The 12,221-nt window shown below is 37.0% G+C and overlaps 1 non-coding gene and 1 pseudogene across 2 annotated transcripts; one reads left to right on the forward strand and one right to left on the reverse strand.

Annotated features, from left to right (window-relative positions):
* Positions 1–91, reverse strand: TRNAY-GUA (transfer RNA tyrosine (anticodon GUA)). The gene is given in 2 exon segments: positions 1–36; positions 55–91. It is a non-coding gene; the product is annotated as a tRNA-Tyr (tRNA).
* On the forward strand, positions 7–11,402 carry LOC146943985 (putative disease resistance RPP13-like protein 1; annotated as a pseudogene). The gene is made up of 6 exons (XR_015028028.1): positions 7–40; positions 176–3,850; positions 4,035–4,098; positions 4,200–4,687; positions 10,339–10,448; positions 10,690–11,402. The product of XR_015028028.1 is annotated as a putative disease resistance RPP13-like protein 1 (transcript).
* Positions 11,403–12,221: the final 819 nt, after the last annotated feature.

Below are 12,221 nucleotides of genomic sequence, written 5' to 3' on the forward strand. Positions count from 1 at the left end.
TCCGACATGCCGGATTCGAACCAGCGACCTAAGGATTTCAGCATGGTAACCCAACTACAATCCTCCGCTCTACCAACTGAGCTAAGGTCGGTTGTTGTTAAAGTTTAAGGGCATCCAATATTAGATTAAAAACTAATTGAAGGTTTATACTAAATCAATTTAATATTAACAATAGTCTTATTTTTGTCAGCTTTCATTGAAGTTGTCCTTGACAGGCTTGCTTCTCCTGAGATTGTTGACTTGATCCGTGGAAAGAAGGTTGATGTTAATTTGGTACAAAGGTTGAAGAACACTCTGTATGCTGTGGAAGCTGTTCTGAACGATGCGGAGCAGAAACATATCAAAGACTCTGCTGTTGACAAATGGCTTGATGATCTCAAAGATGCTGTTTATGTTGCTGATGATCTTCTCGATCACTTCTCCACCAAAGCTGCTACTACATGGAAGGAGGTGAGTAATTCTACCTTCTTCTCTCGCTTTTTCAACTCTGAAGAAAGAGATATGGTTCATAAGTTGGAAGACATAGCTTCTACACTTGAATCCATTCTCAAATTCAAAGATATTCTAGTCGGCCTTCAGCATATTTCTACTCACCATTCTTCTTGGAGGACTCCATCCACCTCTCTAGATGCTGGCAGATCTATCATATTTGGTAGGGATGCAGACAAGAAGGCCATACTCAAATTACTGTTAGAAGATGATAATGGTAAAGATGGTGATAGCTACGGTAACACTTCTGTGAAAAACCACTTTAGCCCAATCTGTGTACAACCATGACAATATAAAGCAAAAATTTGATGTTCAAGCATGGGCTTGTGTTTCTGATCATTTTGATGAATTGAATGTTACAAAGGCTATCTTGGAGTCAATTATGGGAAGTGCTTGTAGCATAAATAACAAAGAGTTGCTTCATCGTGATTTGAAGAAAAAACTAACTGGAAAAAAGTTCTTAATTATTTTGGATGATGTACTATGGACAGAAAATTATGACGGTTGGAATTCTCTTTTGAGGCCTCTTGAATATGGAGCAAAAGGAAGTAAAATTCTTGTAACAACCCGTATCGAAAAAGTTGCTTCTATGGTTCAAACTTTTCAAGGTTACTCTCTTGAGCAATTGTCTGATGAAGATTGTTGGTCGGTGTTTGCAAATCATGCATGCCTTTCTCCAAAAGAATCCAATGAGAATAAGGATCTCCAAAAAATTGGCAAAGAGATTGTTAGAAAATGTAAGGGATTGCCTTTAGCAGCACAGTCACTTGGAGGCTTATTGCGACGTAAACGTGACATCGGGGACTGGAATAATATACTAAACAGTAATATTTGGGAAAATGAGAGTAACATCATTCCAGCACTAAGAATTAGTTATCATTATCTCCCTCCTTATTTGAAATGCTGTTTTGTATATTGTTCACTGTATCCTAAGGATTACGAATTTGATAAAGATGAGTTGATCTTGTTGTGGATGGCTGAAGATCTTTTACAGCCTTCAAAAAATGGAAAGACTTTAGAAGAAGTTGGTTATATCTATTTTAATGATTTAGCTTCCAGATCATTTTTTCAACGTTCCAACAGTGGAAACCTCAACCAGCATTTTGTGCTGCATGATATGCTGCATGATTTAGCAACATTGCTTGGTGGAGAATTCTATTTCAGAACAGAAAACCTTGGAAAAGAAACGAAGATTGATTCCAACACTCGTCATTTATCATTTAGCAATTTCAGTGATCCAGTCTTGGAAAATTTTGATATTTTTGGCCAAGCAAAATATCTTAGGACATTTTTGGCAATCAATTTTACACGACCTCCATTCAATAATGAGAAGGCATCATGCATCATTTTGTCGAATTTGAAGTGCTTGAGAGTTTTGTCGTTTTGCAGCAATCCATATCTCGTTGCATTGCCCGATTCAATAGGTGAACTGATCTATTTGTGCTATTTGGATCTCTCTTCCACATCTATAAAGACGTTACCAGAGTCATTGTGTAATCTGTATAATCTACAAACGTTGAAGTTGTACAATTGTCAACAACTAATCAGGCTTCCTGATGACATGCAAAATCTTTTAAATCTGCGCCATCTTGATATTAGGGAAACTTGGTTAGGAGAGATGCCTCGAGAAATCAGCAAATTAAATCAGTTGCAACATTTAAGTTACTTTGTTGTGAGCAAGCATGAAGAGAAAAGGATCAAGGAACTAGAAACACTTTCAAATCTTCATGGATTACTTTCTATTAGGAAATTAGAGAATGTTACCAATAGCTTGGAAGCATCAGAGGCAAGGATAATGGAAAAGAAGTACCTTGAGGAATTATTGTTTGTATGGTCTCGAGATACAAATGATGGTTTTACAAATTCACAAAATGAGATGGATATATTTGCCAAGTTACGACCTGCTAATAACTTGAAAAGGCTAGGTATAGATGGGTACAGAGGCACACGATTTCCAGAATGGGTTGGAAATCCTTCCTACCAAAATATTACTTGGCTATCTCTATCTTTTTGTCCGAATTGTTGTATCCTTCCACCACTGGGACAATTGCGCACTCTCAAGAACGTAAAAATATATGAAATGAGTATGCTGGAGACTATTGGATCTGAATTTTTCGAGAATGGCAGTTCCTTTTCAGAGACATGTTTTCCTTCCCTTGAATGTTTGGAGTTTGATAAGATGCCATGTTGGGAAGAGTGGCATCATCCTCATGAGTCATATACATCTTTTCCCGTATTGAAGTCTCTTCTGATTCATGATTGTCCTAGATTACGTGGAAATCTGCCAACGCATCTTCCTACTTTGGAAACAATTCAGATTGAACAATGCAACCAACTTACTTTTCTCTTTCAAAGGTTCCTGCCATCCGCAAATTAGTGATACGTGGAAGCAATAAAGTATCCTTGCATGAGATACCCCTTTCATTGGAACAATTAACAATTCAGGGAAGAGAGGTGATGGAGTCCATCTTTGAAGCCATCCCCCCACCTCCTTGAAGAGTTTGACCATCACGGGTTCTAGAAATCTAGATTTCCCAAAGCTAAACCACCTGCATGAATCACTTCAGCAGCTGTCAATAGTTAAGAGTTGTGATTCTCTCACAACCCTCCCACTTGATACCCTTCCCAACCTCAGTAGTCTCTACATCAGCCAATGTAAAAATCTAGAATTTATTTCCCTTCCAAAGGTTCTTCAAAATCTCCATGACTTTACCATTCAAAGCTGCCCCAAATTGGTATCATTCCCAAGAGAAGGATTGTTTGCCCCCAACTTGACATCATTCAATGTCTACAAATGTGTTAGTTTAAAGTCATTGCCTTGTCATGTAAGTACTCTTCTCCCAAAGTTAGATTCACTGACTATATATGATTGCCCAGAAATGGAGACGTTTCCTGAAAGGGGTATGCCGCCTAGCTTGAGATCACTTTATATCACAAATTGCGAGATATTACTGAGGAGCCCATCTCTAACTTCGATGGACATGCTTACCCGAATTTCCATTACTGGTCCATGTAATGGCGTCGAGTCATTCCCCAAGGAGGGTTTTGCATTGTTGCCTCCCTCCCTTACCTCCCTGGACCTAACTAGATTTTCAAGTTTACACACGTTGGAGTGCACAGGGATTCTCCACCTCGTGCCCCTCCGAATATTAACAATTAGATGATGTCCCAAACTGAAGAATATAGCAGGGGAAAGACTGCCAGCCTCTCTGATACTATTTCAAATCTTTGAATGTCCTCGACTAAAAGAACGGTGCCGCATGAAACACCCGCAAATTTGGCCCAAAATTTCCCACATCCGAGGCATTATGGGTGACGACGGAACATGGATTTCTTAAACTTGAACTTGGATTCTCAACGGGTAATTGCTTTGCTCTTAGTCACATAAATGCCTTGTGCCCAATTTCATTCATTTTCTGAACCAACTTTTTCCATTAACTTTTAAACAGATTAAAGTTATATTCTTCTACCAGCCAACCTATTTACTCACCCTTTTGTATCTATTCTCTTACCGTGAACATTTGTCTTTTTCATGTTGTGTGTAGTTTGTTGTACAAGGTCGTATGGATGCAGAGTTGCAGCAAATTTCTTATTTCATATCTTAACTTAAAGGTAAAGAATTTCGAGCAGAGATCCCCTTACTTTTGTAGGAATGATATAGTGAATTTTATTACGAAGTTGTCTGGTTTAATAAATAAAATTTCTTTTACAGATATTGAAACAGCTAACACGCTTGTTGATTATGCTGGGAATGTTGATCATGATGTCTTTGGTTTATACAACCATGTGAGTTCTTAAACTTACTTCTAATGTAATGGATAGTTTCACTGGCACACTTGCAAAACTAACTTGTGCCCTGGTTTATCAATGAAACACGCAGTGGAAGATGTCTGCAGGTGATAATGCTTCTTTTTTATAATCATTCTCATTAGTTTGAAGACTGTGGTTACCTCACCGCCCACAGAGTTAGAACCACCAGCACTCGAAGGCGTGCACTTAAGTGGACTAAGATGTAATCTTAGATCTCTTAGTACCCCTTAACAATTATGGGGGCTCAAATCCATGTCCTGAACCAAATCTAGACCAATTTCAACATCTACCCTTAAACGCTTTCTATGGGGTGCAGTTTTTAGCCTTACTGTCCAATATTGTTACCTTTAAGATGAAACTTGGCTCTTGACTGAGATAATCAATACAGGTAAAAAATATAGGTAAAAGAATTATGGTGATGGTCAATTTAATTAGGCACGTCATATTTTCTATTAAAAATCGAAATAAATCTAAACAATCATGTTACAGATCCACAACATAGAAAATGAGAGAATTCTTTCAAGTATCTCCCCTTCACAATAGAGTCATTAGTCCGATATAAGTCTACAGTTCAGAATAGATCAATTTCTCCAACTACGCAAGCAGTCTCTCACACGGCCACATCTAATTAATAAGATGCATTTAGGGATGACAGTGAATTTGGTCTGTGTAGCGTTATTGTAACTGTCTCTATATTTGCATTTTAAATAAGTAGCTGGATCTATACATGTATGCATAATAACTTCAATACTTGTACCTTTATCTCTTGGATACCTATATATGAACGTATCTTTTATCTATAGGGTACCTAAAAGGGGTGTGCAAAAGGGGAATACAGCTCAAGATTAGTCAGAGGCAAAGTCCAACATTAGTAGCACATTGCCGCAGAGAAGTAAAAAAGCATGTCAAAATACAAGAAGGGGGATGTTGTCAATGTGCACATCCACTTGGCCAAAAGCACAAATTCCAATAAAACGATATGAGGGTTACAATATTGGCAACAGATGAACTCAAATGCAAAAGAGGAGATTGTCCATAGTCAAAGGGGAGAAGTATAATTGGAAGATAACAAGATTGTGTATCAATGGATTGAGACAGAAGGGAATAAAAGAAGATGAGGAAAAACAGTTAGAGTGGTTAAAGAAATAGTTATGTTGTTAATTGTAGCTATAGAATTGGTTTGATGGTGAGGGTTTTGAAAACAAAACAAGGGCATAGCTTAAATAGTAAGTGGTAGATAGAAGAGAATACATTCTCAATTGTAAGCATTGAGGAACCAAGCAGTATAGCTCAGTTGAAAAATGGGACCTGAGGAAGAAGATTCCACTCCAATTTTATCTATTTGTAATTCATTACATTAAAGACTTAGTTTCCTTCCTAATACACCTGGACTAACCAATAGTTTTTATCAATTTGGACATGAAAATAACTTGTACCATTTGAAGTTTGATCAGTCAGATCCCACTCAAATAATTTAGAATCTCCATTATCTGTAATGTCTATTTAAGGAATTTCTGCAATGGCTCTTCATATTTCTGTGAAACCATCCCCTACAGCACTAGTAGTCAAAGTAGCCATTGAAATTTGAACTACGTTTGCAAGTGCTTCTCTCTAAGCAACCAACAAGCATTGACTAGAAAATGAAAAAAGAAAAAGAAAAAAAAAGAAAACATAATTAAAATTTGGATTACTCACTTCCTCAGCCAGTACAGATGCAATTTCAATAATGTGCAAAGCATAAATATAATTGCATTTAGATCATTGTTTTGTAGACATGTTTTAATTCTGATCATGTATTATGCCTAATGCCAGCTACAATGAAAAAGGCATCAATAATCAAAGCTCAGTATTTTAGTAATGCCAATGAACAAATAACCAAAGCTGCTGAGATTTTATGATGAAAGGTTATCATTCTTGCCTACTTAATTCCTCAACAACTCTCTATAGTCTATATTTAGTTGTGTTCTTCCATTTGGAATTATTTTGTATATTTATGGAATCCAATGGGTATTTTCCTTTCTTAAAAATATTACAGACCATAAAGATCAAAACATAAGGGAATCCTCTATAATTGCACTAACAATGCCTACGAAGTATGATCAGATACATCAGACAAGACATTGACATGTGGTAATAATTTTAGAAAAGAATTAATCGAATCGTAATCACAAGTATTGGTGTCGTGTTAGACACCGAACACACCTTCAATCAGAAATGTTGGTACTACCATGGTACTCTACAGGATTCAGTTTTCCTACTTTACATATGGTTTCAAAAAAAATCTATATTCATTTCTAAGATGGTGATACCATGCAATTTGCATTCTTCAATGTGATTTGAAGGATAATATGAAGACCAAAAAAAAAATTGCATTATAGATATTGAAGCATCTAACTTCTTTGTTGATTATGCTGGGATTATCGATTGTGATGTCTTTGGTTTGTACAACCATGTGAGTTCTTGAAGTTCCCTTCTAATGCAATAGATAGTTTCACTGATGCACTTCTTCATGGAATTGATGGTGCTTTCAGAAAACTGATTATTTACATCTTTTGGTATCAATATTTATTGGTGATGTTAAAATATTTCTGGAGAAAAAATTGGAATGAAAAGTTCAAACGTTAACTAAAAGGTATCTCACTCTTAATTACATTTCAATGGTTGCATCTTCAACTGAAAGACCCATTGCAGAAAAAATTTGTTGTTAAATTCTGTTGCGGATTCGATGAGAAAACTCACACCAATAATCAACTTGATGTGTGGAGCAAGGGATAATAAAGCAACCAATAATCAAAGTGAATAGAACAGTTATAATCACAAGCCAAAAGTTGAAAACAACACAGCAAGAGAAAAGAAGAAGAGAGAACACAAAGAATCTGTTTACCCAGTTCGGTCCAAATTGACCTAGTCTGGGGGAGAGAGCAGCCCTCCGTTACACTATATGATGAGTAACGTTACAAAAGAGATGGATTACAAGAATAAGTCTCCCGCCTAATTCTACCCAAATCCCAGCCTCTTCCCGTAACCAAGAGACTCAATCCTAATAGTGTTTCCCAAGGTGAATCAACCCTCAAAACCTAGTGTTTGTTCCAAAGAGACAAACTCTATACAAACCCTAGTTTTGTTGTTGCCTTTCTAAACCCTTGTTTCAGCCCCCTCTATCTCTCAAGGTTTACACTGATACAATGTCTATATTTATAGTAAAAGTAACTCCCATAAAATTGTACCAAATCTGGCCCAAAAATACGTTTCTGAAAAATAACAGCACGCAAAATCGGGCCCCAATTTTTACCATTCGGGCGCCGATTTTTCCAGTACCAAACTGCTCCCAAAGACAGCCAAAATCGGGCCCCGATTTTTGCCATTCGGGCCCCGATTTGTACTTTCAGCAAACATCAATTTTTGGCCTCCAAACTCCAATTTTGAGTCACTTTCACAACAATCTCCACCTTGACTCCAAATTAGTGATGATGCCCATTTAACATCAACACCTTGCTGCTCTTTCCCTTGCTTCCCACTACACCAAGTAGCTCCACAAGTTTGCACCCTAACCTCTTCAGCCATCGGAATGTCTTCCGCCTTCTCAAAGATACTTGCAGTCTAACTACGCCAGGAATTTTAGGTAGTTCCACAAGCCTTTACCATACCTCTTCAATACGAGACATCTCCCGCTTCCTTGAAGATCTACTTGTTCCCAATCACCCTTGGCTTTTAGAGTAATCCACAAGTATACACCTCCCATCCCTTCAGCCCTCGGAATGTCTTCCGCCTTCTCGAAGGTCCTTGCAGTCTAACTACGCTAGGTATTTTAGGTAGTCCCACAAGCATTCACCATGACATCTTCAACACAGGACATCTCCCGCTTCCTTGAAGGTCTCCTTGCATCCAATCACCCTTGGCCTTTTTTTAGGGTAATCCCGCAAGCTGTGCAGTACATTCTTCAACCTTATGAAGAAATCCCTTGCTCACCATAGAGCATAGCACCCAAGGTCCTCCATAGCCGTACCATTACCGGTGTGTTCAACTCCACCTCACGCTGAGCGTACTCTACCTCAACTAGCAAATGCGTACATCCCATTATGTCTTCAACCTTGAAACTCCACCTCAACAGGTAGATCATGAGTATTGTTGCCTCCGCCTCTCCAGACTGATCATGAGTATTCTTACCACCGCCTCTCCAGGCTGATGTTGAGTGTTTAACGTCTCTCCAGACGAACACCGCTCCACTAGGCATCAATCCCAGGTGACCAACATCACCTTCATCCTCCAAACAACACCACACCATCAGAGCACCCGCATCCCTAAGACGCACCTCAATGTTCTCCAAATCACCAATGATTTTGTTGAACTCCACAAGTAGCTCCATGACGGCCTTTAACTTTACCATCCTGAATAAGTAAAGTTGTTGCTTTAGGAATTGCCGACGAGCCAAAGACTTTGTCATATACAAATATTCGAACTTTGACCACATCGATGCCGCGGTTGCTTCCTTTGCTACTTCTCTCAAAACTTTATCTCTGAGGCACAAGACAATGGCACTCCTGGCCTTGTCCACCATCTCGGTCTTCTCCGCTCGTGACATGGTGACCGGTAACGCACCTTCACCCTTCAAAGCTTTCTCACACTTTTGCTGTATTAACACCGCTTCCATCTTTACCTTCCATAACCCAAAATCGTTATCTCCGGTAAACTTCTCAATATCCCACTTCGAACCCATGGTACTAGATTATCCTTTGACCTTGCCCCACGGTGGGCGCCAATTGTTGCGGATTCGATGAGAAAACTCACACCAATAATCAACTTGATGTGTGGAGCAAGGGATAATAAAGCAACCAATAATCAAAGTGAATAGAACAGTTATAATCACAAGCCAAAAGTAGAAAACAACACAGCAAGAGAAAAGAAGAAGAGAGAACACAAAGAATCTGTTTACCCAGTTCGGTCCAAATTGACCTAGTCTGGGGGAGAGAGCAGCCCTCCGTTACACTATATGATGAGTAACGTTACAAAAGAGATGGATTACAAGAATAAGTCTCCCGCCTAATTCTACCCAAATCCCAGCCTCTTCCCGTAACCAAGAGACTCAATCCTAATAGTGTTTCCCAAGGTGAATCAACCCTCAAAACCTAGTGTTTGTTCCAAAGAGACAAACTCTATACAAACCCTAGTTTTGTTGTTGCCTTTCTAAACCCTTGTTTCAGCCCCCTCTATCTCTCAAGGTTTACACTGATACAATGTCTATATTTATAGTAAAAGTAACTCCCATAAAATTGTACCAAATCTGGCCCAAAAATACGTTTCTGAAAAATAACAGCACGCAAAATCGGGCCCCGATTTTTACCATTCGGGCGCCGATTTTTCCAGTACCAAACTGCTCCCAAAGACAGCCAAAATCGGGCCCCGATTTTTGCCATTCGGGCCCCGATTTGTACTTTCAGCAAACATCAATTTTTGGCCTCCAAACTCCAATTTTGAGTCACTTTCACAACAAATTCATTGCATGTTCTTTGGCTTTCTGTAGGCCCTTCAACTCATCAGATGATGAAATGTTGCGCTTCTTACAATCCTGATATAAATAATTCATTTCAATTATCGGTAGCAAATCATACTAATTGGTTATTATGATACTATTTGTTAGGAACCCGAATTAAAGAGAAACAAGAGAAATAGTATTATTGATTGAAAAGAAAATATTACAGAACCAATAAGGTTCCTAATTGAATAATTCTCAATTCCCCCCACTGTTGTGGCCAAATGGCCTTATTTATACAAACAAAGGGCATAAACTGCCTGTAACCGTTCCTAATCAATACAAATTATTGCATAAACTGCCTAACTGCTCCTAATCAACACAAATACTGCATATTATACAAAATACTAACTGCTCCTAAATAACTATATATTAAAATAATTGACTGCATCAGCAGTTACCCTATCAATACCACCCAATACCTAACATATTATACAATGATAATTCTTGGTTGGAGATTTTGTTCCCTTGATATTTTTAGATTTTTACACTAATGATCTTTGTTTCAGATGTGCTAAAACAAAAGCGAATGTGTCATAAAATTAGTCGAAGAGAATTTCAAAACCAATTTGTGTCCTAGTTTATCAACGAAACTTGCAGCGGAAGCTGTCTGCAGCTGGTAATGCTCCTTTTTTACAATCATCCTCATTATTTTGAGAACTATGGTTATCCTCATCACCCACAAAAACAGAACCACCATCTTCTGTAGGCGTGTATTTAAGTGGACTAAAAATAGATAAATAAATAAATAAATAAGATCACATCATTTTGCACCACATTCATCCTATTAAAATAACATTAATAATGAGGTCTTAGTCATCTACTCATCTTTGTCTCACACTATCTTGATGCCATGCCAGGTAACCAGATATTTGCAAATGAAAAAGCGCAGGAACAACAGAGAAAGAACTTCCTTTTCAACGGAAATGCCAGAAAACTCTCTTCTCAAAGCATCTTCCCTCAACTTGATTTGCTTACTTGTGTACTCCTGCCCAATATCTGCCTTCTCTATAGCAATGTTTGCTTCTCTAACTACAATGACATACTTCCGCTTCCACTTCCACTCATCTTGAGCAGACTGAGATGCTCTCTTGCTGCAGCCAACCTTGTTTCAGCAGCACTGCCATTGTGACCATTGAGCAGCTATTCAGAACTAGCAGTGTCTTCTTCAGTTTTCTGCCTTGATGAAACTTGTTCGTATTTTCTTCTCCAGTTCATGAATTCTTGCTTGGTAGAGTCCAACGATTGCTACAATACGTCGCATCCAATAAGTGACAATTAGCCAGGAACTTGAACTGATTAAATTTTCATATTCACATAAAAGAGCATCAAGAACCTGAAACAAAGGTAAAACAATGTAATGATGATTTTTTGTTTATGTTATGGAATAAATTAAAGGTCCGACCATTACATCATCAATGATGTTTATGTTATCGAATATCCTTTTGAAGTTAGCTTTGTTGTGTTGTGACAAATACAATAGTTGAAAGTATTTTTTCTTCAATAATTTTTTTGAAGAATTAAATTCCCAACTCTATAAGTAAAGAAATATTGAATGATGTTGATTCTTTGATCATATGTATAGATAGATATGTTTAAAAGGGTTGAAAATAGAATAATCACACAGCAATTTTAAAATATGAAGACGCCTTCCTTCAAAAAAAATAAAAATTGAACACCTATACGTAAGCAATCATATATAATTTATAGATTTTTTTTTTTTTGAAGAAATATATAATTTATAGATGTTGAGATGTCTTTAATTTTAATTATTTATATATTGATGGAAATATGTAACTTTATATTAGAATTTATATCATATGATATTTGCCGCCATCAACGGAAATTTTTCGATTTGTCCCTAGTGTCATACAAAGGCGTCGTAGCTGAGTGTAAGAATGGAGCAACTTTGGCTACTCTAAAAGTTTTTTTTTTTATTTGTATTTATTTTACGATTAGTTAATAAAATATACTTAACTATACTTCAAATAAGTTTATTTTCAAATGTTAGAGAATTAAGATATTCAAAAGATTATCATATGCTGGATGTATTTATTTCCTCTTATTTTTTCACTTCTGAAATCTTAAACATCTACAAGAAAACTTTAGTAGCAGTGAAAATTGAAAAAACAAAACTAAAAAATAAAATGATAAATTTCTTGCAAATGACTTAGTTATTTACATTGAAAATATATTCAAAGCCAGTTATAGATTAATTTGGCTCTTTTTTTTTCTTTCACTTGGTGCATATTTGGCTCTTTTTTTATACACATCAATTTTGCTTTTGAAATGTTGTTGAACTCAATATTTTTCTTCAATAGTTATTGTTAGCTTTTATTTTGCGTTATTTATATTTTATAGAATAAAATTTATTATGATTTTTTCGCATACA

The sequence above is a fragment of the Medicago sativa genome, chromosome 2 (genome assembly GCF_051527215.1).
Source record: "Medicago sativa cultivar Bolivia chromosome 2, Bolivia_mono, whole genome shotgun sequence".
NCBI lineage: Eukaryota > Viridiplantae > Streptophyta > Magnoliopsida > Fabales > Fabaceae > Medicago > Medicago sativa.